Below are 26,779 nucleotides of genomic sequence, written 5' to 3'. Positions count from 1 at the left end.
GAGTGTGGGTGTCAAGCGTCTGAGCTCCTTGGATCCTGAGTTCCTCATGGACCCCAAGGGGACCATGGGCTCTATAACTGTAAAGCACTCTTTGCACATGAGGGGTCATCTTCTGTCACCATATGAGGAGATGTCCATGTAGAGATCAGGACCCGTCAAGGAAGGAAGTGGGCTCAGCTGGGCAGGGTGTAGCCAGTGGTGGGGGAGGAGGAGGTGGCCTACCCTAGCCCTTCTGCATGGATATGGACTCGCATGTTCCTTGCAGTTGAGACTTTGCCTCCCCAGGGAGGAAGCCAACCACCTGAGCAGAGGATGTGTACAAAGCAGAGGGGCTGGAGAGGTGGGCAGCAGAGTGCCTGGCACATAGTAGATGCTCAGTAAAGAGTTGTGAGGTGAAACCAGGGATCCAGTTGTGGAGTTTTCTATGTGACCTTAGGGAAGGTGTTAAATAGGCAGCGTAACTGCAGCGTAATTAATGACAACGGCTCCATTTGTTAAGTACCTCCCGTGTAGGCAGTGCTGTTAGCCAAGGGTATTTTACCACTTCATCTTCCAGATAAGGAAACTGGAGGCTCAGGGAGGTAGTGACTTGCTCTAGGTGACAGCACAAAGAAATGGTAGTACTAGGATTCGATGCCAGGTGGGACTTCAAAGCTTGTATTCGTCTCCCTTCTGTGCTTCAGTTTTTCCCATCTGCACTCTCAGGACCTGGAGGATATGACTTGGATTTGGCCGCCCTCTTTGAGTTTGGGGAGGGCCTTGCTTTGGGGCTACAGCCTGCTGACCCCTGAGTTCCCTTTTGGCCCTGATTCTGAGCCTGGCCTTCAGGGAACCGCTTCCTTCCCAGTCAGATCCCTAGGGCCTCCGACACCGAGGCCAGTGTGGGACGGGGCCTGGGGTGGGCAATAGGGGCAGGACTGAGTGAGGAGTGAGGGGCGTCTCCATGTTTCTGAAGGGGACTGAGTGCCCAAGTATAGTCGTAGGAGGGTCCTAGCCAGTAGGGAAGGTTTGTGCATCCATCTGTGACCATCTGGTCCCATTTCCCACAGACCAGGCTGGCAGAGGGTGAAGCAGCATCCTTCTTTCGCAGAACCCTGGTAAGGTCTAAATGCTTCCCACCCACACTGCCTGCCGCGATCTCCACAACCACCCTAGCAGCTGAAGACCCCGGACCCCTTTTTACAAGTGAAGAAACGATTTCCTGGAAGCTTGTGAGTTTCCCAAGGTCTCCAGTGACTGAGGGCACAGCTGGGGCTCCGCGACTCTGTGCACCGGACAATTCTGGCCCTGGTCCTCTAGTAGGCTGGGGCAGGGAAGCTGTGCCTAGGGGCAGGGACTTGACCTCTGAGGGGGGCAACTGAGCCAGGATGCAGATGCAGGGCCAGAGGGGCCGCTCTGCAGTCTTCTCCTCCTCAGAGCCCCTCCCCAAGGACACCCAACATGTGCCCATGCTGGGACCGCCACCCACCGGCTGAGTAGCCGAGTCAGTTGTGCTTTGCTGGGCGGGGCGTCATGTCACCCTGGCCCAGGGAAGCAGGCATGCCTAATGAATTAATTAATGTTGGCAAAGCACTTGGAGATCTCAGGCTGAAAGGTGCTCAATATGTGCAAATCAGAGTGATTGTTATTACCCATAATTATGGAGTTTCTGCTGGAGAAATGATTCAGAAGCGGACGGTGGCTGGCCCAGCAGAAGGCCCTGCCAAGATCTGTTCCTCAATAGCAGTGGAATCTGTATTCCTTCCTTCCTTCCCTCCCTCCCTCCCTTTCTCTTTTCCTCCCTCCCTTCCCCCACCCCTCCCTGCTCACACTTTCTCTCCCAGCTCTGGGCCTGCTGCCCGCTCTTCCAGAGCGAATGCTTTCTTTGTCTCATCTCTCATGAAGACAGGCACCTGGCCCAGTTTGGAGAAGGAGGGGATCCGGCAGTAGCCTCTCACACTCTGGAAGTGAGAAGGGGCCAGGAACCGAGCCTTACTTGCCTCTTCTTTTAAGCGGGTCCATAAGGGGTTCCCTGTGCCGCCTCAGGTGTGCGGGGATGGAGTGTGGCAATGCCTGGGAGGGCGCTCTGGGCTGGGAAGCTCGATGCCTGCGAGGCTTGCCTACATTGTTTATGGAGACATTATGGTGCGTGTGCTGCTGCGTGCACGCATGGTGGGTGTGTGCTTCCAGCCTCTCCTCCACCAGTGTTCTCAATGTGACTCTGGGTCCCTGGCCAGACTGTTGGTCTCCCAATGGCTGAGGCTGAACCTCCTCCCCCAGCCTGAGCATGTGGCCCCCATGCTGACAGACCCTGGCAGTGCCCAGAGCCAGCAGTCCAAATAAATTGTCTCTCAGCTGTGCCTTCCTTCCCTCCCTCCAGTCCTCTGTCTCTGGGCTCGGTTCAGCTTTTGTGCCCACCAGCCTCAGAGAGGGCCACACCCAGATTCAGCACCACGAACAGCACCTAGCTCAGCCTGGGGCTCACGGTCTCCTGCAGCTTGTCATTCTGACTCAAGCCCTGCTTTGTCAGGTGAGGGCACCAAGGCCAAGAGGATGCCAGTGACTTTTCCCAGAGCACACAGAAGCTTAGCATGAGAGCTGACTACAGCACTGTTCTCTAAACTCCCCAGGTGTCCCCCGTTGCAGCGCAGGGAGGCTTTAGAAGGATTTCCTAGTGTTCAATCAACACTTATCAGGCACCTACCGTGGGCCTGTCTCTATTCCAGGCTCAATGATGGAGCAGAGACGGAGGCAGCCAGATCTCTGTTCTCTCCACAACAGGACCCACAAATCAACAGCAACCACAGCAACGAGAGCTGGGCACGACAGGCACCACAGAACCATGTGCCTGATTCTGTGGGGCCTGTGAGAAGTGCTCCAGCCATGAGGCAGAGCAGGTCCCTGCAGGATGCAATAGTCAGAAAGGCCCCTGAAAGAGGTGGCACCAATTCTGGCCAGACAGAAAGGAGGGGGAAAGAGCATGGTCACTGAAGAGGGGGCTGGCATGAGGCCACCTGTGTGTGGGGGAGACGGTGAGAAGCCCATCCAATGGGCTTAGGGCAGGTGGCAGCGATGAGTCTAAGAACATAGGCTGTGCCCCTGCTGAGGGGCTGGTCTCTGTCCTGTGGGCACAAGGGAAGGCTGTCCATCACCATGGACACTGCGGGATTTCCACTCGGCTCTCCGGTGCTGCAGCCTGGCCTGCTACCATAATCCCACCCCCACCTCTCCCGCCCTCCCTCCTTCACCTGGGGTTGGCCGATTTCGTCTGGAAGTGACAATAGGTGTGGGTTGTCTGTGGGGTCTTTGTGTCTTATTGCTTGACCTGTAATCTTTCTCATCCGACACAGGCTCCTTTCTCTTCCCTGGTATTTGTCAGAAAGGTGGGACAGAGCCCCAAAGCCCTGTGTGGAAACTGGGCCAGAGCAGGCCTCTTGCTGCCCATCGATTTGCGCTGCTTTTGCCAGTTGCCTGAGAGTGTTTGCTGGACACCGTGGGGCTATGTTTGGCTTTGGATAATGAAGTAATGTCCTCGCGGAGGAAAGGATGGAGTCTGTGCTAACAAGCTCAGCTGCCTACTTTGAGGACAAGAAGTCTTTACTCTTGGGCTCCTGGGGCTGGCTGAGTGCAGGGACCCTGCGGGGGACGAGTAGGGTGGGCAGTCCAGGAGCACTGCTTCTTTGGCCCTGTGGCCCCCAGCAGAGCCTCGCTGGTTCAGGGGCAGCATGGGGTAAGGAAAGGCCTTGGATCAGATGGATCTGGGGTCTATCCACCCCCGACTTGCAGGTCTTGTGACCTTGGGCAAGTCCCTGCCGACCTCTCTGGGTTTTGAGTCTCTTCCTCCGAAGGGGCCAGGGTCGTACCACTGTGTGAGAGGGTGGCTGTTCGGCCTGAGAGAGATAATGGGGCAGAGTGCTTGATGCACAGCAGGGACTAGAAAATGTTGGTGGCCTCACAGTTCACTGCTTGGGGTCATGCCCTTACTTTGGCGTTGTCTCAGACCCTGTTCATCTTGGACACATGTGCCCTCCTCCTAGCCATCTGATCCCTTAGAAGGATGGGGTTTTCTTCTCGTTCCTTTCCCAGGGCTCAGGAGGCAGTGGGGCTGGTTGAATGGCTGGATTCAAAGGCTGAAGGTTTTGAAGTGCCCCTTCCCTTAGAGTCCAGGCTCTGGGGCTGGGGTCTTCCCATGGGAAGGAGCTGAAGGTCAGGCCAAGAAAGCAGAGGGGAGGGAGCTGGGATGGAGAGGCCAAAAGCACTGCTCCCTCCTCCGGGAAGCCCTCCAGGGATTAGCTGGAAATATTCCTTCCCTGTGTGACCCCTTCCACGTAGACTTTCACTGTACTTCTCTCAGGGTATCCTCCCCACTCCCACTATTTCAGGTCTTATAATCCTTCCCGTCTCTATGAGGCTTTTTCTAAGTTCTCTCATATCGTGACTGATCAACTCCATAGGTGAGATGGTTAACAGTAATAGCAGTAATCGTAGTAATAATGGTAGTCATAAAAGCAACTAGCCCTTATTGAGCGCTTACTATGTGCCAGGCACAGTTCAAAGCTCTCTACATGTATTCACCTCTGTACTTTATGTAGACAGGGCTAGGTTTACTCCCGTTTTACAGAGAAGGAAGTTGAGTCCTAAAGGGGAGGAGGGGCCTCTCGAGGGCATAGCGTGAGAGGCGGTAGAGACGGGCTCACACCTGGCTAGGTCAGTTTAGGCTGACAATCATGAATGACGTGCCCACTCTGTGCCCCACCTCTTCCCCTGGACACAGGGAGATGGTGGGACACACTCTGGCTCTCGAGGAGCTCACAGTGGGAAGAATCTCCCCAACACACCCACTCTGTGCGTCCCCGTCCCACCTGACCTCCTCCTGGCCCAACTCAGGTGACGTCTGCATCTTTCCCATCACCTGGCCTGGTCTCTGGCTCTGCGCTTTCTTCAAAGTGGGCTCCCCAAGAACAGAGGCTCCAGTCTTGTTGGCTGAAGTATTGCTAGCACTTACCAGACCCTGGCGTGTAGTCGGTATTCAACTAATACTTGTCTAATGAAGGAATGAGTGTCATTGTGTGGATTAAACGAGATCGTGCATGTTAAGTACTTGGCATTCGACAAATATTTATTGAATGAAAACTGTATCTTCGGATGGAACAAAGGAGGTGACGGTGTCAGGTGTCTGGCTCATAGTAGGCTCAGCACGTGGGAACAGCAGTGGCCGTAGTTTCCGTGGAGGGACCCGAAACAGGGCCAGGGAGGGGGGTGAGGAAGAGAGGCAGAAGAGGGAGAGAAGCAGGCACCAGAACTCCAAAGAAGAGGCAACAGTAGGGAGGAGGCTGGTTGGCAGCTGGGGCCCTGACACCCACTCTGTGTGGAGCTGCGGCCTGGAGCGCATGCGTGTGTGCACGAGTGTGGGCGGGTGTGTGTGTGTAAAACAAATAACTGGAAAATGAATTTAATTATAAGGCACTTTTAATAGCTATTTATATTTAATCCTGCTAATTCTGTGTCTTGTGTAGCCAAAGTGTAATTCTATTCTTCTTTCTCATTTGTAAGCGAGAATGGAGAGGGGGGTGGGAGGGAGACAGCCCCACAGGAAGGCAGCAGGCGTCCTCCAACCCTGGGATCGGCCAGGCCAGCTGTTGACCCTGAGGTCAGGGAGGAAGGGGTCACTGGCAAGGTTGTCCCAAGGGAGATCTGGGAAATGGCACCAGCTCTGTCGCCAGGGCGGTTAGTCCATCTGATGGTGTCTATTCAGCACCTGGGGTGGGTGTCAGGGGAACAATGGAGAGTCAGGTAGATATAGGTTCAAATCCCAAGTTAAGCCATGTGCCTTAACCTCGGAGAGGCTCACTTTCTCCATCTGTAAAGTGCGCATAATATAAGGGGCTGTTAGGAGGATTTAATGAAATAGAGCAAGACTGCCCCATATCTGGTGCTTGATTAACTCGTGTTCCTATACCCTCCTTACTCCCCTCACCAACCCCCAAGCTGGTCACTTCTCTGTGTTTCAACCTCTCTGGCTGCTCCCAGACAGCCCTCATGGCAGAGAGAAGGTGATTGACTAACTCAAGGGCCAATAAGTAGCTGGGGTCATGCCCCTTTTTTCAGAGGACCCCTTGGTGAAGGCTTGGTGTGGGGTGGGTTGATGGGTGGTCTTGTGGGAGGACCCCAGAGGTGCTGGAGCAGCCTCACTGGGCAGCAACGAGGAGGCCTATGAAGTGGCTGTGGGAGGGGACAAAGAAGAGCCATTCCTAAGGAGCCATGTCCCCAGACCTGGCTGGCAATAGGTCAGGAGTTAGAGACCCCTCCCTTCTCCAGTCTTTGCTCAGCTGCGGAGATTCTGGGCCATCCAGCAGCCCCCGCTGAGCCTGCTTCCTCCTCCGGGCCACAGGGCCAGGGTGTGGGAGGACTGAGTGAGAGGAAGAGCGTCAGGGAGACTTGCCCAGAGACACGGTTGTGGAGGGGTGCCCACTGGGGCCTCGCCCAGCGTATGGAGTTGTGCTTGTTTCCTGGCAGGAAAGGCAGGGGCCTCAGAGGAGCCCTGTACTGGGCCAGGCAGGTGATCCTGGGCCCAGACCTCCCTCCAGGACCACCAGGGGGACCTGGGCTGGGGCTGGGAAGACAGGGCAGGGACCCGGCCTTTCTTTACCCATTGCTTCTTCCTGTGTCCTCCTGGCTCTGCTCACTGGGCCCGAGTCCTCCTCTGGTGGCAGCCACTTCAGGGTTCCAGGAGTTCCAGGAGGGCTGGGCTCTGCAGGAAGTCAAGTGGGGTGGCTACACATGGAGGCAGAGGGGGCTACTCTAGGGGCTGGGCTTCTTCCAGATCTTCTCCCAGGGAGTCCCCGCAGTGCTGTTGCAAGGACGGTACTCTCTCCATTTTACAGATGGAGAGACTGAGGCCCAGAGAGGTTAAGGGACATGATTAGAATTTGGGTCGTCTGATTCCAAGGACAGTTCCTTTTCCTCGGTGGTAAACTGGTGGCTGCAGGGGTGGGGGGTGGCATGTCCAGAGGGTGGGATAGTGTGGAAAGTACACCTCATTAGGAGGGCTCAGAGTACCTGTCCTAGAAGGATTCGATTCCTGGTTTTCACACCCACAGGGGCCCAGCGAAGCTCTGCCCTGAAGCCCTGCAGGGCTTTTGGGCGTGGGAGGGTGGGCAGCAGCTCATCCTGCCAGAGGGAGTCTCAGGGAGGCAGCCACAGCCCCTGTCTGGATCGTATGGAAGGAGCGAGCTTGGCTCTGGGTTCAAATCCTAGCCCTGCCACCCACAGACTGAGTGGCCTCCGGCCAGCCACTTGGCCCCTGAGCCTCGGTGTCGCCTCCAACACTGGACACATAGTAGGTTCTCGGTGCTTCCCCCTCCCTCTGCCCACTTCCTCTGCTGATGGCGTGGAGGTGGGTAATGACTGGGGGTGTGGTTTCTCTCCGGGATATTTTCACTTTAATAGGAGACTTTAATGCCTCTGAACCCCAAAGGAACGATGTTTCCCTTTAACGGTGACATTTCAGGTGTGGTGGCAGCTGTGGGAGATGCTGGGGTGGGGACTTGCCTGGTTCCTATGTCATGTGCAGCCTCATTCTCTGGCCCTTCTCCAGCCCCCTTCCCCAAGGCTCCCTCTGCTCTGTTCACGGGCAGAGGGCAGATCAACGTCTCGTTAATTTGATCGAGGGATTTGTTCCGAGCGTACTTGCCCGTCAGCTTGGTGAAAGCCCAGCGTGGGGATTGGCAGACATTCTGATGCAGCCAGGGCCAGCCTTACCTCTGCTCTTCTAGGAAGTGAGGGGTCACCAGGCAGAGAATAATTAACAGGCAAACAGCAGGAGCGATTAACCCCGGGGAGGGAACCTGGGGGTACGGTCCTTGGGAAGACTCTCTGGGGGTGGGTCTTATCTGGTCATTAATGCAGCAGACCCTCAGGACCTTCCTGTGCTCCCACTCTGACTCATTGTGAACCCTCATCCACTCAGTCCTCCCAGGAGTGGCCATGAGCCCCGGGTGCCTGCCATGGTGTGGCCATGTTGTCATGGGTAGATGAGGGGAACAGAAGGATAGAGAGATCCAGGACGGGTGCTCTGGAGGAGCCCTGGGCCTGGGGATGGGGGTGGACTCAGAAGAATTTGAAGGCAGGGAGGGTTTGGAGAAGTCCCTGGAGAGATGAGTCTAAGGGAGTAGCCACGTGGGCTTTGGCTGGAGGCCTGGGCTCTAGTCCAGGTTCTACATTTGGCCTTCCTATGTGACCTTGGGTAAATTGCTGCTCTCTCTGGGCCTCAGTTTTCGAGTCTGTGCAATGGGAATTTTGGTCTGGACCAGCTAATCTCTGCATCCTCCATCCGTGATTCTAGGAAAGCTTAGGGAAAGGGCTGAGCCTGAGGGTGGGGGAAGAGGGTGGTCCAAGAGCACAAGGAGCTGGAGAGGGGTAGGAGGCAGATGTACGTGCTGCCGTCCGCTGCGACCGGCACATTCATTAAGCATCTGTATGATGGATACCCACCCCCCACCCCCCACCCCACCCCCGCCCCTGCCCAGTTCACCTGGCGAACGGGTCTCGGGATTTGTTTCTTACTGAATCCACCAAACCAGCGAGTGCAGTGTCTTGCCTGAGTCTCCTGCAGGGTAGGGTGCCTTGTTATCCTCCAGGCAGCGTTCTCCTCCCCACCCAACATGCTTCTACACCTGACTGCCCTTTCCCCGTGGCATGGGGGCAATTCTACCCTCTAGATCTGCTTTAGTCTTCATCTAGATTGCAGGTTCAAGGTGCTCTAAAGGGTGCTGGACAATCAGGGCTGGCTTCTTGGAGGAGGTAGCAGTACTGGTTCTGGACCTGAAAAAATAGCCGGGCAGGAATTGGACAGGTGGAGAGAAGAGTAGGTGCTTTCAGCCTTGAGGTTGGGGGAGGGATGGGAGACCATGGAACGAAGTGGAGGAGATCCCTCATTCATACCCATGTTCCTTACGGAGGGCGCCCAGGCAGTGCTGTTGACTAACTGATTGATCCTGTTCCCAGGTCTTATAATCTCCTGCTCTTTCAGGCTCAGGTACTCTACATCCTTCCCAGGTGGCCCAGGAACTATTAGGTGACCGTATGCTGGCCTCCATTCACATAGTATCCCCACATTCATCCCTGCTAGAGGCATGTGGTGCGTGTGGTATATGGCAAGTCCTGCCCTCAACCAGCTAAGTGACTTTGGACAAGCCACTTCATCTTTTTGAGCCTTAATCCTCCTTAGGTATGAGAGAAATTGTCAGGTTTCACTGCAGAGAGGGCATTTGAGATGGGCTCCAGAGTGTGAATAGGAGTTCAGTGGGCAGAGACAGGCTGGGGTGGCAATAATTCTAGATTATAGTGGAATGCCTGGAACAGTGCTAAAGGCCTCTGTTGGGAACAGCTTCTTGACCATGATGCAGTGGTTAAAGGTGCAGTTTCTGGAGCCAGGCTGTCCCCACTGTGAATCCTGGCTACGGCACTTACTAGCTGTGTGACCTTGGGAGAGGCACTAAACCTCTCAGTGTTTTGGTTTCCTCCAAGGAAAGGGGGAAAATGATAGTACCTACCTCATAGTGTTGTACTGATTAAGTGACTTTATATATGTAAAGTTGTAGAACAAATCTGAGTACATAGTAACTGTTTAATAAAAGTTAGCTGCTATTGTTATTCTTACTGAGGCTCAGAGAGACTTGGGGACTTGCCCGTGGACACAGCTTGTGATGAAGGTTTAGGATTCAGGCCAATGCCTGTTTAATTCCAAACCTCTGCTCTTTCTTCTACTCTGGGCTTTCCCGGTGTCTGACAGATGGGTCCAATGTACAACCAGTGTCAAGGCCTCCCTGGAGGTGTTGGACCAGGCCTGCCTACAATGTATCTTCTTCCCTTCCAAGGACCTTGTCTGTCTTGCAGTGAGGACCCTCAAGGCTTGGCATATAATAGGTGCTCAAGAAATACTTGTTGATTGTCTGGCTGCATAAAAGAAAGTGGGGTGGGCTCCCCACCTACTCCTGGAGCGTGCAGTGCTCACTGCATGAGCTCCTCAGACGCCACCTTTCCTGCCTGGTTGGGAGGTAACACCTCCGCTGCCCCCAGGTTCACAGCAGTATCCCCTCCGGCCTTTGCTATGCCCACCCAGACCCCTGCCTCGCTGCTGCCCTCCCCCAGAGCGGTGGCCTAGGGGCTTTTTCTTCTACTCTGCCCCCAACCTCCAGTCACTGCAAATCTTCAGCCTGTCTCCTGCCTCCCTCCGTCCTCCCCACTTGCTCATTAAGAAGAGAATAACTCCTGAACTTGACGTCTTTGCCTCTGCTTTTATATCGAACTATAATTTGACTGTCTAAAGGTTCTTCGAGGAGAGAGAAAAGAAAATCACCCCCCACTCTCTGCCCAGAGTAGACCATCTTCAGAAGGAATGGAGCAGACCCTGTCCACCCTCCTTTGGCTGGGGCTCCTTTAGGAAGGGCACAGGGCACGGGCCTGAGGCTAGGAAGCCTCGGCTCTGACCCTCGCCCCCAGTAACCTGTGCCCTTTCAGCCCCTCAACTCCGCTTTGGGGGTATCGGGGTCATGCTCCCCCTTCCACAGAGAAGGTGTGGGCCCTGGTGCTCTCTTTCCCCTCCCCTGGTCCCTGGGCTCCCCGCAGGCCCACTCTCATTACCCTGTGGGCCGTAGCAAAGGTGATGGTCATGATGGACATGACTGACAAGGGAAGGAGCCCAGAGAGGAGAAGGGGTTGCCCAAACCCCCTAGTGAGACCCCCTCCTGGCAGGGAAGGCTGGCGGGCAGTTGGGGGACAACCAAGTCAGCAGGGAGGGGAGGTGGCTGGTGTTCTGTCTGCACACTGAGGGATGTTTCTTCCATCTCCCACTGTGCCCCACGCTTTCTCATGAGTGTTGTGAGCGGCTGTGGAAACAAGCTGGTGGGGAGGGCCAACCCCCATTTTGTCTGGGACCGTGGGATCTAAATGGTCATATGCTGATCCACACTTAGTCCCTGCGATTTCCTCCACCTGTCGCTGCTTTCTGCTCACCTGTTTTTTTAATTTATTTTATTTTTGGCTGCATTGGGTCTTCATTGCTGCGTGCGGGCTTTCTCTAGTTGTGGTGAGCGGGGACTTCTCTTGTTGCGGAGCACAGGCTCTAGGCGCGTGGGCTTCAGTAGTTGTGGCACTTGAGCTCAGTAGTTGTGGCTCGCGGACTCTAGCGCCCCTCACCTGCTGTTTTTTTTTTTTTTTTTTTTGCGGTACGTGGGCCTCTCACTCTTGTGGCCTCTCCCGTTGCAGAGCACAGGCTCTGGACGCACAGGCTCAGCGGCCATGGCTCACGGGCCCAGCCGCTCTGCGGCATGTGGGATCTTCCCGGACTGGGGCACGAACCCGTGTCCTCTGCATCGGCAGGCGGACTCTCAACCACTGCGCCACCAGGGAAGCCCCTCACCTGCTGTTTTGACAGCACCCTTTCCTCCCGACTCTACCAGAGGTGAAACCGCCTGTGTGTCCCACTCTCCTTGGAGCAGCTTGTCACCCTCTGCAGTTTGGTTCCCCTGGTTGCCTTGTGACCTCAGCTCTCTGACGGGCTGGATAAAAGTTATGATTTTGCCCATCATCTGGTTTTTCTCTCATCACTGGGCTGGGAGCAGGATTCTCTGTGTCTTCTACTCAGCCTCGGTTTTCCCCTCTGTAAGGGGGATGCTCACAGCCCCCTCAGAGGGCTGCTGGGAGGGTAGGTAAGCTGCTGTGTCAGCCACCCAGATGGTGGCTCTGCAAGACCCTGTCTGCTGTGACTCTGCTTCCCAAAGGCTGCGGGTACAGTGACAGGGAGGGGCAGCTCTGGCTGGGCTGGCCGGAGGCCATGGTTGGGGGACCAGCCTGGGCCTTCTTACCCCTCAGAGGCTTAGGAAAGAACGTTCAGCTCCACACATGCCCAGTGGCAGTTTTTCTGGCCTGGCCCGAGCTGGGCTTGGGGGGCTGAGCCAGGTCAGCCGGCTCCCCTGGAGTGGCCCCTCTGTCCAGCCTTGCATTTGCCAGTAGCTGGCTGAAGGCCCTACTCCTCTGCTTGGCTCAGCCCATGAAGCTACTGGGCACAGAGGCCGATGCCCAAAATTTCCATCCGCCTGACATCCAGGCTCGGCCCACTGAGTATGGCCCAAGCCGCTCTCTGCCCCTCCCCCCACCAGACTCTCTCCCCCCTCTATCTGAACGTTGATTTCCTCTCTGGGTTCAGCTGAGGTCTTGGGAAGCCTTGTGTGTGGACCTTCTGGGTGAGGCTTCCCTGGTCTGTATGGGACCAGGGCTTCAGTCCCCAGCAGCGGGGCTGGGCTGGTTACATTGAGCTTCCTGTACCTCCAACCAGCCTGAGGCCCGCAGAGCCCGCGGCCCCAGGGGGCCGTGTTGGAGAAGCTGAGGCGGGAAGCCACTCGCCTGCAGAACCACGGGGGCAGGCTGGGCCTTTCCGTTTCTTCCTGGCAGTGGTGGGCCCTGGGGAGAGAAGCTAGCCACACTGCAATCTGTAGGGGCTGTGGCTTGGTTTCCAGGGCCGCCTGGGGGATGCTGGAGGGGTAGTCAGGGACCTTCCTGGGCAAGAGCCCTTAGCCTCTGCTGTGTCCTTGACCCAAGGGGGCTGGGACCTCAGGGCCAAAAGTGGGGGGGACAGAAAGCCTGAGGCTGGCTACGGGTTTCCCAGAACAGCCTCTCAGGGCAATGTGGTGGTAGGCGGGGAAGGGGTTGGTTTCTTCAAGGCTCGGGCTTGAGTGGGCTGACCCATGTTCCCAGGAGTCCAGCCAGGCCAGAAACCCTGGGTGTGGGCAGAGAAGCAAACCTGACGGAGGTTCTTCTGGGGCCTTGCCCAGGATGACTCCCGTCTGGAGTGCCTTTCTTAGCCCAGCAAACATCTTAGAGAACCACTTCAGGTACCTCTTGCCTCCCTAGCTCAGGTTTGGGCTCTCCGGGCTCCCATCCTCCTTCCATGGGCCACATGGTGTGGTAGCTGCCTGAGTACTAGTCCGTGAGCTCTTCTAGTGGGGGTCGAGGGTGCTGGAAATGGGTGCTGGTGGACGGTGCCTGCTTAAGGACCTTTGGACAGCATCCTGCCTGCCGCTGTTGCCTGGCTGCATAGCCTAGTGGAAGCAGCTGCTCTCTGAGCCTCAGTTTCCCCCTCTGCAACTTGACTTCTTAAGCGCTGCAGCTTAGAGATCAGCCTAGGCAGGCTTCAAGTCTTTGGGTGCCCACCTCCTCGGGCCTTTTCTGAGCTGCTCTGTCTCTGCTGCCCTGGATCCCCCCACCTTTTTTTTAAAAAAAATATTTAATTAATTTATTTAGGTTGCATCGGATCTTAGTTGCAGGCACACAGGATCTTCATTGATGCATGCAGGATCTTTGCGTTGTGGCACGTGGGCTCTTCGTTGTGGCACTCAGGCTTCACTCTAGCTGTGGCGCACGGATCTCTTCTCTCTAGCCGTGGCGTGCGGGTTTTCTCTTCTCTAGTTGTGGCACATGGGCTCCAGAGTGCGTGGGCTGTGTAGTTTGCGGCATGCGGGCTCTCTAGATGAGGCGCGCGAGCTCAGTAGTTGTGGCACGTGGGCCTAGTTGCCCTGCGGCACGTGGGATCTTAGTTCCCCCACCAGGGATTGAACTTGCGTCCCCTGCATTGGAAGGCGGATTTTTTGCCACTGGACCACCAGGAATGTCCCTTTTTTTTTTTTTTTTATGTGGACCATTTTTAAAGTCTTTATTGAATTTGTTACAATATTGTTTCTGTTTTGGTTTTTTGGCCTCGAGGCATGTGGGATCTTAGCTCCCATTGAACCCACACCCCCTGCATTGGAAGGTGAAGTCTTAACCACTGGACAGCCTGGGAAGTCCCACCCACCCACCTTTTTTTTTTTTTTCATTTTATTTATTAAACTTTTTGTTTTATATTGGAGTATAGGCGATTAACAATGTTGGGATAGCTTCAGGTGCACAGCAAAGCAACACAGCCATACATATACATGTATCCATTCTCCCCTGAACTCCCCTCCCATCCAGGCTGCCACATAACATTGAGCAGAGTTCCCTGTGCCATACAGTAGGTCCTTGTTGGTTACTGGATCCCCCGTCCACCCCCCTTGTATTGTCCAAATCCTTCTCTATTCAGAGCCCTGACCTACCTCTTCAGGAAGCTCTCTCTGATACCTTCGGCTGTCCCTGATCTGAGTCAGAACCTGATGGTGTCCCCAGTTGCTCCCTTCTACTTGGCACACACTCCTGGCTCTGTGCGGGGCTGCGGCTACACAGAGACTGCTCAGCATTGCCTGTGTGAGCAGGTGGGCCTGTAACATCCAGCAGGAGGCTGGCATGGGGAGGAGCACGGATGTAGGAGCCCAGAGGGAGCAGAAATTCCTGCCCTGGGGCCGATGAGGCAACACTTGAGCTGTACCTTGAAAGGGGAGGCTGGAGATGAGGGGGTCTTGGGGTCAGAGACCAGGCTAGGAAGGGCCTTGAATGCCAGGTAGGGAATCATGGGATCTGGCCTCCCTTTGCAGGTGGAGAGCCCTGGGGAAGAACTCCTCCCCCCACCCCTACTGGGTGGCATCCTCCTGAGAGCAGACCCTCCCTATAATGCCTGGAGCCCTCCACCCACACCCTCTGCCCTATGATTTTCTACTTGTCCTGTAGATTTCTGCTCTAAGGACAGTTCCTCAGGCAAGCCTTCCCTGACCACTGTCCATGCTCTCAGAGCCCCCTCATCCCAGTGTGGAGTGGGCTTCCCCCCTGCCCCCCCATCAGTGTGACCATTGATTGCTCGCCAGGCTTTCAGGCCACTGAGGGCAGGAATCAGAAGGGATTGGTTGTCCCCTGCATCCCCAGCTCCCAGCCCAATGCTTGGCACAGCGTAGGTGCTCAATAAATGTCGATTGATTATGTGGATGTATGTAGGGGCACAGGGCTGTGAGTCCCAGGCTGGACGGTGGGGCTGATTGGGGAGGGGGAGGCATGCACCTCCAGTGAGGTGGGGCAAAACCTGGGTCCCAGTTGGAGCTTTGCTTCCTTTGTGTGTCATTAGGCAGCTCTTTAAAGAGCCGTTTGCTGGAACAAAAGCCATCTCTGGCCGGGGCCTCGCTGGCTCCCTTTGGAAATGCTTTGAGAACAGGTGGACTGAGCCAACTTGTCACCCCCAGGCTGGCTGGTGACTCTGGGAAGTGGGGGGCAGCCACAGGGGCGGGGCAGTGGGAGACAGGGCGATTGGCGGATCCAGCCCTGACCTCAACGAAATTATTTTTAAAACCTGCAAGAGAAAGGGGATATTTTTAACCTTTGTTCCATCAAGGCATCCCAAGGGAAAAAGAAGGGGGAAGGAGGCAGACAGAGAATTGGGAGAAGGGCATGAGCAGAGGCATGAGCAGAGGTGGGGGCTACCAGGGGAGGATGGGCAGCCCCAGAGAGCCCTGAGGACAAGCTTTTTTGTCCCTAGCCCTTTAAAATTTTTTAAAACCTCCAAACAGCAAGAGGGACCGTAGAGTTCATTATATCGAGTTATCTCCTCTGTTTCAGGCAAAGATCAATCTTCCGAGTCTTGCAGCTCCAAGGGGGAAGGGAAGAGAATGAAAATGGGAGGCGAAGGAAAAAGCTCCCTGGACCAATTTCCGCTGGCTAACACGATTACTTGGCTGCCAAGCAGCAGTGCCAGCTGTTGGCAGGCATCCTGGCCCCCTGCCAGTCATGCTCAGTTGCCGGCTGCCCCCCAAGGCTCCCTCCTGAATGGGACAGGTTGGCAGGTGTGAGAGCCCCAGTTCCCACCTGGGGCGGGGCTGCTGGGCTTGGCATCCCAGGGAGGCCTCAGGCCCCACTGCTCTTCAGTGTGCATCCGCCACTCCAGCTGGCCTTGTCCCAGCTTTGTGCCCACCTCCCAGCGTTTGCTCAGAGGGTCCTGCCCTGCTGGGTGTGCCTTCCGGCTCCTTCCCACTTCATATGGCAGCAGACTCTGTAGAAAATAGAAGCACAGGCTTTGCAGCCAGATAGAGCTGCCTCTGCCTCTTCATTCTTTTATTCATTTATTCGTTCATTCATTCAACAAATATTTACTGAGTGTCTGCTATGTGCTGAGTACTGCACATAGCGAGAGGTGGATATAGAGCTGAACAAGATGGACACGGTCCCTCCCTGCCTAACTGCGTTTGTATTACGATGAGGAGATCCATGAGAAACAAGGACTAAATCAGCAAGATAATGTCAGGTAGGGATAAAGTCTATGAAAGATGGTAGAGATTGGGGTGCATGGGGATGACCAGGGAAGATAAAGGAGGTCCCATTTGACCAGGGTGGTAGGGAGGTCTGGGGAAAGAGCATTCTGGGCAGCAGGAGCAACAATGACAGAGTCCCCGAAACTGGCCAGTGTGGGAGGGGGCCAGATTGTGGTCAAAGGTGAGTTCTGAGCAGTGGGTAGGCTTTGAGGAGTCTAGACTTGATTCTCTGCCATGGAAACGGCTTGCTATGGCTGGAGAGTGACAGGATTCCCTTTGTACCATCATGTGGCTGCCCTGATAGTTTGGGGCCAGGGTGGGATCAGGGAGCCTGGAGAGGCAGGAGGCTGCTGCAGTTATCCAGGCAAGGGCTGACAGGGGCGGAAGCAGATGAGCCGGGGAAGTGGGCAGGTTCTGGATGTGTTTTGGGGGTTGAACTGACATGGTGTGTTGATGGCTTGGGTGTCGGGTGAGAAAGAGAGGAGTCAAGGCTGAGGGAGACATAATTTGGGGGATAAAAATTAAGAGTTCTCTTTTGGACAGGTCTGTTAGATGAGCAAGTGGAGATGACAAATAGGCCTGTGGATTCACACAGCTGTTGCTCAGGAGAGGGCTGGGGCTGCAGAGAGATCTGGGGGCGTGGCTGGGATTTAAAGCCACACGTCCGACCCACCAGGGAATGCATAGATAGGAGAGAGCAGAGAGCCCCGGCCAGCCCTGTGGCCTCGGATGTTTGGAGGCGGGTGGGGTAAGAAGGGAGGAAAGCCTGGGAGCACAACCAGGAGAGGCTGAATCCTGGGAGCCCAGAGATAAAGTGTTTCCCGATGGAGGAAGCAGTCAGCCGTGTCAGAGAGTGACCACTGGGTTTGGCAAAAATGAGGTTTCTGGGAACCTTGATAAGAGCAGTTTTGTGGGGTGATGGGGATGGAAGCACAATTGGAGAGGGAGTGAGGGAGAGCAGGAGGTGAGGGAGTGGAGACTGAGACACTTAGTAGAGAGAGCTCTTAAGTTTTGCTATAAAAGGGAGCAGAAAGATGGAAGGGCACATGGATTGAGGAATCTCCTTCCCTCTCCCCCTTTGTCTTTTCCTCCCTCCTCTTCTTCCCTTTCTTCCTTCATAATATTGAGGCAAACTGATATGCTGTTTACCAGCTGTGTGACCTTGGGCAAGTAACTTAACCTCTCTGAGCCTCAGTTCCACATCTGCAAAATAGAGATGACAACACAGATGTTACTGGATCTGGCACCTAGTAGGTACTCAGTAAATGGGAATTGTTCTTAAGTAGGCGTTCACCTGAGGGAGTGGTCAGCTTGGCATTGGCACAGACATTTTTGGAGGACAATTTGGCAGTGAGTATCAAAATTGTAAATGTGTATACATTTTGACCTGCTTTTTAGAAATACATGTGTACAAAGAGCGGGCTTTTTTTCCAGCAATGTTTGAAATAAGAAACTGGAACCCCCTAAGCATTCATCCTGGGAGGTCTGATTACGTAGGTGAGGATATGTTCACCACGTGGAGTTCCTCCATGTAGCACCGAGCATAGTGGGGCTCTGTTTGGAGCACAGACACTGGCGCTTCATGGGCTCAGCCACATCCTAGGCTGGGCGTTCTGGGGAAGGTTACTCTGCACTTTGGTTTTCTCATCTACAAATTAGGCTAACAGCAGCACCCGTCTTGGGGGGGTTGTTATGAGAATTAAATGGGTTAATACATACAGTGCTCAACCCAGTATCTGGCACATAGTAGGTGCTCAGTGAGTACAAGCAGTGATTATTGTTATCTTTATGTACAGACAGGGAAAGAGCTCCAGAATCTATTGTGAGGAACGTGATTATACACCAGCATAGAGACCATACTCTGGCGCGTAACTGCAGGTTTGTTCTCTATGTAAACACTTGTGCACCTCTCTGCATGTCTGTGCAAATGCATAGTGAAAGTTTCACACCAGCTGGGCAGTCAGGACCTCTGGAGATGTGGTTGGGAGTGAGAGCATGTTTACCCTACAAATACCTGTATTTGAAGCTCTTAACAAGAGAGAGCTTTCATGTACAGGCATACCTTGGAGATATTGTGGGTTTGGTTCCAGACCACCACAATAAAGTGAATATTGCAATAAAGTGAGTCACGTGAAGTTTTTGGTCTCCCAGTGTGTATAAAAATTATGTTTATACTGTGCTGTAGTCTATTAAGTAATAGCATTATGTCTGAAAAAACAAAGTACATGCCTTAATTAAAAAAGACTTTATTGCTAAAAAAATGCTAAGCATCATCTGAGCCTTCAGTGAGTCATAATCTTTTTGCTGGTGGAGGGTTTCAAATATTGCAAGAATTACCAAAATGTGACACAGACATGAAGTGAGCAAATGCTGTGGGAAAAATGGTGCTGACAGACTTACTCGATGAAGGGTTGCCACAAACCTTTCATTTGTAAAAACCACAATATCTGTGAAGTGCAATAAAACAAGGTACACCTGTATTACTTGTATAGTGATAAGACTACAATATGTAAAAATAGTAAATTTAGTCTCTACCTCCTCCAGGAAGCCTTCCATGACTGCACTGGCCCATATCCCACACCTATCGGATCTATTCAATATAAGCTGACCTGCGGTGGCTGCTTTGAATCAGCCGTGTGTGCACATGAGTGTGGTCCCCTCAGTCAGCCTATGAACTCCTTGAGGGTGTGGACTGTGCACTTTACAGGCCAGACACATCTAGACTGGCAGTTCCCAAAGTGTGATCCCCAAATGGCAGCAGCAGCAGCACCTGGGAGCTTCTTGGAAAGGCTGATTCTCAGGCCCCACCCTGGACCTGCTGAATCAGAAACTCTGGGGGTGGGGTCCAGCATGCCATGTTTTCATAAGCCCTCCAGGTAACTCTGATGCACTTACTGGTATTGATGGGGAAGCCAAGACACAGTGAGGGGAAGGGCTGGCCCAGGGTCATGGGGCGAGCCAGCTGAGATGACCATGTCAAGGTCCCAGTTAGAGATGAAGGAGAGGGCCTGGGAGCTCCCTGTGCCACCACATCTGACCTCAGGAGAGAGAATTTGAGGTTTGGTCCCGTGTGTCCAGGGGCCAGAGAACCCACAGGTATGGGGAGGTGGAGACAGCTGCTCTCTGTTTATGGGCACTCGGGCCTGCCACAGGGAGCACCCCTCCCCGCAGCTCCATCCCTCCTGAGGCCCCTCCCCAGCCAGCTGCAGCCAGGTACTTGCTTTATAGAAAGTGCATTCTTGACTCTGGGGTGAGTCTGGCATCCTTTGGCTGCCCAGTCTGCTGCTCCCTCTGTCCCGGGCTGTGAGCGGAGGTTTGGTGGGGTTGATTGCCGGGTGGGTCCTGTGGGTGAGGAGTCTGCTGGTCTCCATCTGACTGCGGTCTCACCCCTTCTCTGCCGTCTCTCTGCAGGTGTCCCTCTGAAGAGCCCCTGAGCCCGCTCACGCTAACCCCCCCCCCAGAGGTAAGCAGCAGCAGCTGTCTGGGTTGGTGGATGAGGCTGGGCCCTAGGGTGTGTGCATGCAGGGCAGGTTCCAGGGGCCTTGTCTCCCTCTGCTCCGCCCTCTCTGCCACCATTTCTCCTCTTCCATCTCCTGGAGCCTACCTTTGCCCTCCTCCAGCCATGCTCCTGGGGGTCCTGTTGAGCTGCAGGGTGAAAAAAAGGGTTTGGGAATCAGCTTTGGGGAAGAAAAGAGGAGGGTGGCTCCTTGGTCTGAGGGGTCAGGGTTATGGGCGCTGTTGGGGTTTGGGGGCTGCTGGCGGAGGCACCAGCCAGGAGTGAGACCCTGGAGGGACCCTGGAGGCCCCTCACTGAGCAGGGGGCAGAGCTGTGGGCCACTCAGGGGAGGTGGGCCTGCCTGTGGGGGGCAGGCCAAGGTCTAAGTTAGGCTGTAGGTGCTCTAGGTGGTCGAGCTCAGGCTTTGGGGGCCTGGCCGTGCTCTTCAATGAGTGAGCATTTTGGGGACACGATTCCTGGGTCTGGGGAACGCTGTTTGATGAGGGGTTGCACAGGCAGGCCCCAGCAGGTCTCAGGGCAGGTGCTTTCCCTCCCCCCAGCTCCCTGTGTCTCCTCGGACTGCAGTTCCAAGGAGGCTTTGCTGAGTGGATGATTTCTAAGAGGGTTCTGGCTTTAATTTGGCGTCAGGGGGCCCAAGTGTGTCTGCCGAGTCAGCCTCGCCTCCACACACAGGAGGGAGCAGAGGGGTGTGAAGTAGGGGAGGTGGCACCATTCCCCCCGAAAGCCTTTCACAGCAATAGCATCAGCCAGTGGGGAGCAGTGGGGGACCTGAGGGCGGGCCTCCCTGGCTCTCCACCCTCGTCTGGCAGCCTAACCTTGCTACACAGCCCAGGACGGGGGTAACTGAGATAACCAGCTGGAGTTCTGGCTTCACCCTTGTCTGTGTGACCCACTCCTCCGCATTTCCTCATCTCTGAAAGGGGGCTCCTCCCAGTGTATCCTTCCGGGCGTTGTGTTGTATGGAGAAGGACTGGTACAGAGGCTGGCACACAGTTGATGCTCAGTAAATGTTAAAAGACACACCAGTTATTTTGCCTCATGGACTGAGTTCTGTGAACACAGAGCCCAGGGCCAGGCACAGGATGGGTCTGGTTATCGGGAAGAGTCTGCAGGACTCTGGGGAACAGAGAAGAGCAGCCCACAGCAGCTCAGACACTCCTGCGAAGGCCGGCGCAGCCTTCCTGCCATTCTTGCGAGGGAAAACTGTGCCCAGTGGACCCAATCCAGGCAGACTGCCTGGAGGAGGGGTGTTAATTGTTATTAATTTGCCATGGTTGATCACCTCTTTTAAGTCTACAAGAAACATTTTTCACACTTTAATTAGCTCATTAATCTTACCAACAACTCATGAGAGGGAGCAGTTTGTTCCCTTCCTAGAGGTGGAAAGGAGCCTAGAGCCGAGGCTGAGAGGTGGGGATGGACCCTGGTGGCCAAGGTAGGATTTGGCTCAGGTTCTCCCTCCAAGTCCTACAGTCTATGTATCACTCTCCACTACTCTGCACCTTTCCTCCCAGTCTGGGGCCTCCCAGGGGGAGAGGCATGGTTAGAGGCCACACCTTTGGCCACCATGTCCCCTGGCCAGGCCCCCAGGAGTTGGGGTCTGCCCTCCAGAGAAGCCATGGCATGTGGGGTGGGAGCTGGACTCCTGTCTGGACCAGGAGGCCACAATCAGCAGAGCTGCAAGATGAAGCCACTTGGCTGCTCTCTCAGGTTCCCTCTCCGGGGCACATCTATCCTTCCTAGACATGACCCACTTCCCTCTCCTCTGTGCCTGCACACTGACAGCCCCTCTGCTTAGAGTTTGTCCCCACCCTTAGGAGCTAGCCCACAGTAACTGCCCTTAGCTGCCCTCCCCAGCCCGCCATCCCTTGGCTGAGTGGGCTCTAGCCCCATTCAGTTGACTGAGAGCAAGCTCCAGGCGCTTGTCCCAGACGTGGGATTCAGTAGCAGAGATGCTACTAAGGGTAGGCTGAGAAGGGCAGCTTCAAATCCACAAGGCTGACCACAGACCTGAAGGGATGTCATCTGGCACACCTGGAACTGGCATCGGATGCATGTTTGATTATTTATGACTGTGGGATGGCCCGAGAAATCTTTGGAATAGAAGAAAGCTGTGCTGGATCAGAGCATGCACGCGTGCGCGCACGTGTGTGTGTGTGTGTGTGTGTGGTGCATGGGGAGCCTGGCGGGGAGGCATTATGCAAGTCTGGGAGCCACAGTTACAACAGCATCTGTCCGGGGCAGAAGGAGGAGCCGCAGGTCCGCAGGTCACACCAGGGCACGGGCTCCATCTGCAGTCAAGGCTGGGCGTGGGTGGTGGCCAGCCTTGGCCAATGTTCTGCCCCACGTGAAGCCCCACGTGGGCACCAAGGGGTGTACAATCATCTGAGGGGACCAGAAGTGTGAGGACCACTCCGGAAGAGGCCTGGCCCCCCCCAGAAGAGCCCAGGAGGCCTGGGGAAAGGGTCTTGGCTGGATTGGTGGGCTTGCCAGGCACCCACCCCGATTCTATCATCGCTGCCAGAGTTCACTGGCCTTTTTCATGTGGGTCTGAGATGCAGACCCAAGCTGTGACTGCCCTCATTTCTAAAACAGGGGAATGATGGGGCTGGGTGTCAGGCCTATGCCCTAATTGACATCCTATTCTTGGGGATGTAATTTTCAGCTTTAAGAAGTCAGAGGGTCTCTGCTTCAAACACTGCTCTGTTTCCTTGGTTTTCACCTCAGTCACCTCAACACAGAAGGGAGACCCCATGGCCTTCTCCCTTCTCCCCACCAGATCTCCAGTTGTGGGCATTTCTGTGGTGCTGGGGGATGGACTTAGCAGAAAAGTATAGTGTTAAGAGCCCAAGTTCTGAGCCAGACCACCTGGGTTCATACTGTTGTCGCCGCTTGTGAGCTGTGTGACTTTGAGCAAGTTTCCTAACGTCTCTGTGCTTCAGTCTCCTCATCTGTAAAATGGGCATAACAGTCGCTTCCTCATAGGGATGTTGGGAAGATTGGATAAGAGGATGCATGAGAAGCCTTTAAACATGGCCTGTCACGTGGTGAGGACCCCGTCAGTGGAGCTATTATTATTGCCAGGATTGGTAGCCGGTTGCTCTTATGGGTGGGGCAGACAGCAGAGCCAGCTCCAGCTGAAGCCAGTGGTATCTCTGTCCTCCAGCTCCTGTGGCTGTGGTTGGGGTGGCGGCTCTGGCTTCTTTTCTGCTGCCTTCCTCTGGGTATCAATTACTGAAGGCTGCTGGGGGCACTGCTGGGTATGAGGCGGAGGCAGCTTGTCCCCGCTTTGGTGATTGGTGCTTTCAGCTACCAGGGTGGAGATGGGCACAGAGGGGTGAAATCCAAGTTGTGAGGAGGTGGGGAGGCTGCTTGAACGGGGTGCAGCGGGGCAGCAGTGGTAACGACGGGGCTGGCCTGAAAGGCCTGGCAGGTGGAGGTGGGAGACAGGGAGGAGAGAGGGGAAGGAGAAAGACCTGGCACATGCCACCTGCCAGGCACCTGGCACAGTTTTCACACACGTAGCATTGTTCATTCCTCATACAGGAGAGGGATGTCACTAGCCCTGTTGCCATACGAAAAACAGAGGCCCGTGTGGGGAAGGTGAGTTGACCCAAGTCACAGAAGAGGCAGGGGTGGGATTGAACCCACCTGTGTCCTCTGCCCTGGGGGGCATGCAGGGCACCAGGAACGGGTGGGGCTGTAGTGCTAGGCTCTGGCTGTCCCGGGCAGTGGTCATGCGGGGTCCTGGATGTGCATATGTGACTGCACGTCCTCCTCGCTCCCCGACTTCGGCTGGACACTTCTGGGAAACTGGGGCAGTAGGGCGGCTCCCTGACACCTCCTACGGTATTGGCACCTGGGGGCGGCTTCCACATCGGAGCCTGGTGCCCGGGCCCAGCCTGTTCTCCTGCACAGGCCTTCCATGACTCTGTCCAGCCCCTCACCCAGCCTACCTGCCAGGAGGGGGGTGCCAAAGGTGGGCTGGAAGGTGCCCCGGGATAATAAAAATGATCGGTGGCTAAGATGTTGTACGCCAAGTGTGGGTTAGCGATAATTTTATTATGCCCATTCTGCTGCTGCGGAAATTGAGGCCGGAGGGGCTGTAGTGACTATGCAGTTGTGGGGCAGGGTTCTGACCTGGGTGGTGGGGCGCAGCTCTGGTTTTGCTCAGTGGGCGGTCCCAGGAGAGCCCCGCAAGGTCTAAGGAGTCAGGATCCTGCCCCAGCCCTGCTGCAGGCCAGGCCTCAGGGGAGCATGTGATACAAATCACCTCAAATGAACCTGCCAGCAGCTTCTTACTGTTCTTATGTTACAGATATGGAAGCTGAGCTGTGAAGAGAAGATGAGGTCTGCAAGGCCACATAGCTGGGAAGGAGTACACGGGGTGGTGTTCCCATTAGCTCTATCTGATCCCCTAGAGCTGCCCCTGGAGGTCCCTCCCTGGAGGCTGAAAGGAAGGGGCAGGAGTGAGGTGGTGAGGGCTGCAGAAAGCCCTCTTCCCTATGTGACCATCACTTGGGCCCCACCCCTCAGCGAGGCTTTGGCCTCTGGCCTGGCTGGGACCTGGGAAGACTCTGTGGGCCAGGACTCAGGCAGGCCCCAGTGCAGCCCATCTGCCCTGCGCTCGTGGGGATGTGGCGTGGCCGTGATGAATGGGCTCCTGGCAGGCTGAGCATTAATCATATTGCCGGGCGGCGGGAGAGGAAGCTGCCTGAAATGCCTGCTCTGGGACAGCATCTATCACCACCAGGCCTGGCTGGACTGGGAGGGTGAGGGGGCAGCCAGGGGTGGAGGGGAAGGGGGCCCAGTCTGAGTGAGGAGAAACAGCCTTGACCTGGGGGTCATGTCTCAAGAGGCTCAGTTTGAGGGGGCTCCTCATCTCCCCGCCCCCCATATGTATATCTTCTTTGGAGAAATATCTTTTCAAGTCCTTTGCCCACTTTTGGGTCGGATTATTTGGTTTTTGGTGTTGAGTCATAGGAATTCTTTATATATTCTGGATATTAAGCTCTTATCAGATATATGATTTGCAAATATTTTCTCCCGTTCACTAGGTTGCCTTTTCACTTTGTTGATTGTTTCCTTTGACACGCAGAGGGTTTTAAGTTTGATGTAGCCCCATTTGTCTATTTTTGCTTTTGTTGCCTGTGCATTTGTTTTTGTTTTTGTTTTTGCGGTACACGGGCCTCTCACTGTTGTGGCCTCTCCTGTTGTGGAGCACAGGCTCTGGACGCGCAGGCTCAGTGGCCATGGCTCACGGGCCCAGCCGCTCTGCGGCATGTGGGATCTTCCCAGACCAGGGTATGAACCTGTGTCCCCGGCATCGGCAGGCGGACTCTCAACCACTGCGCCACCAGGGAAGCCCCTTTGTTTTTTAAAATTTATTTATTTTTGGCTGTGTTGGGTCTTTGTTGCTGCACCCGGACTTTCTCTAGTTGCGGCGAGCAGGGGCCACTCTTCGCTGTGGTGCGCGGGCCTCTCATTGCGGTGGCTTCTGTTGTTGCAGAGCACGGGCTCTAGGCACTCAGGCCTCAGTAGTTGTAGCACATAGGCTCAGTAGTTGTGGCTCATGGGCTCCGGAGTGCAGGCTCAGTAGTTGTGGCGCACGGGCTCAGCTGCTCTGCGGCATGTGGGATCCTCCCAGACCAGGGCTCGAACCCGTGTCCCCTGCATCGGCAGGCGGACTCTCAACCACTGCGCCACCAGGGAAGCCCTGCATTTGGTTTTATATCCAAGAAATCATTGCCAGGTCCAATGTCATGAAGGTTTTCCCTTATGTTGTCCTTTAGGAGTTTTATAGTTTCAGGGATTACATTTAGATTTTTAATCCATTTTGAGTTAATTTTTGTATATGGTGTACCATAAGGGTCCAACTTCATTTTTTTTTTTTGCATGTGGATGTCCTGAAACTGAACATAGGCTGTAGCAACTGCAAGCTTCTTCTTTCTTGTGCAATATCTATATACCCGTGTCCATCAGGCCCACATCCTTTCTGCCTGGGGAATGACTGTTGCCCTGGCCATGAGTCCTTCCTCCTCCCCTCTTTAGGCACTGCTGTACCCAGGCCTGCTTAGGCAGGACAGGGGCCTACGGCCCCACTAGGGTGGTGTGGACCATTACAGGGATGCAGGCTTCTTCCCTGCCCATCTCCAGGGCCTCTGGGGCCTCTGGGTGGATTCAGAGGCTCTGTGCAGGGCAGATACCGGTGCCCAGTGACAGTGCGCTCAGGAGGACTTGGGCAGGGCCAAGGGTCCAAAGAGGCAACACTGGATGTTGGTCTGTGGGAAGAAGGTCCCCAGTGGGGCACCTTAGGGCTCTGGCCTCATTCTGCCCCAATCTTCTGGTGAGTTAGACGAAGGTACAGAGTCCCACATTTGCCAGTGAGAGGTGGTTCTCACCTTGGGTCCTCAGCTGATGGAAGCTCTGGGCTAAAACCCACCAAACCAAATGGAATCTTAGGGGTAGAAAAATGAAGTTCTGCACTTGGGAACAAAAACTCAATGGCCAGGGGATGGGTGCAGGAAGGGGACAGGGCCACTTTCACACACACTGCAGCAGTGCTGTGCTGGAGCCAGCTTGCATACCTCCTCCTTGAGGTGTGTCCATTGGCACATGTTCAGGAATCTTGCGAGCCAGTGGTTCAGCACAGGTGTCCCAGGTGTCCTGACTTCCCCAGGCCTGGCAGATGCAGGCTCCACCTCTGACAAGGCTGCCCGTGGAGCCAGGGGGTAAAACAGTCTGCCACTAGCTTTCTGTGTGACCCAGGCAGGCCTTTTCCCCTCCCTGGGCCTCAGTTTCTTCATCTGTAAGATGACCACTGTTTCCTTCCCATAGGGGAATTTTGAGGGTTCAAAAAGATGATGGCTGTAAGTCTGTCTGTGGGGAGTCAGCTGTGCTAAGAGTTGACTGTGAGCCCGAAGGTTCCCAGGGACCACGAATCCACTCCCTGCACTGTATGGATGGGGAAACTGACACCCTCAAGCTCATATGGCTGATCCAGGACTCAGACTCCAGTCACTGAATCCCCCATCCAGGGCTCTTTGTCCTATTCAGGTCCTCGCACAGGGAATCAGCT

The 26,779-nt window shown here is 55.0% G+C and overlaps 1 long non-coding RNA gene across 1 annotated transcript in view; it reads left to right on the top strand.

Annotated features, from left to right (window-relative positions):
• LOC111177847 (uncharacterized) overlaps positions 1-20,640 on the top strand; it is a 79,827-nt gene extending 59,187 nt beyond the window's left edge. The window contains exon 3 of the long non-coding RNA XR_016392033.1: positions 19,596-20,640. This is a non-coding gene — a long non-coding RNA (uncharacterized LOC111177847). The remainder of the gene's footprint in view (positions 1-19,595) is intronic.
• The last annotated feature ends 6,139 nt before the right edge of the window (positions 20,641-26,779 follow it).

The sequence above is a fragment of the Delphinapterus leucas genome, chromosome 2 (genome assembly GCF_059928025.1).
Source record: "Delphinapterus leucas isolate spDelLeu-1000000601 "Yukka" chromosome 2, BTC_Dleu_Yukka2, whole genome shotgun sequence".
Lineage (NCBI taxonomy): Eukaryota > Metazoa > Chordata > Mammalia > Artiodactyla > Monodontidae > Delphinapterus > Delphinapterus leucas.
The sequence above is the reverse complement of the archived record's forward strand: the minus strand, read 5'-3'. Positions and strand labels throughout refer to the sequence as shown.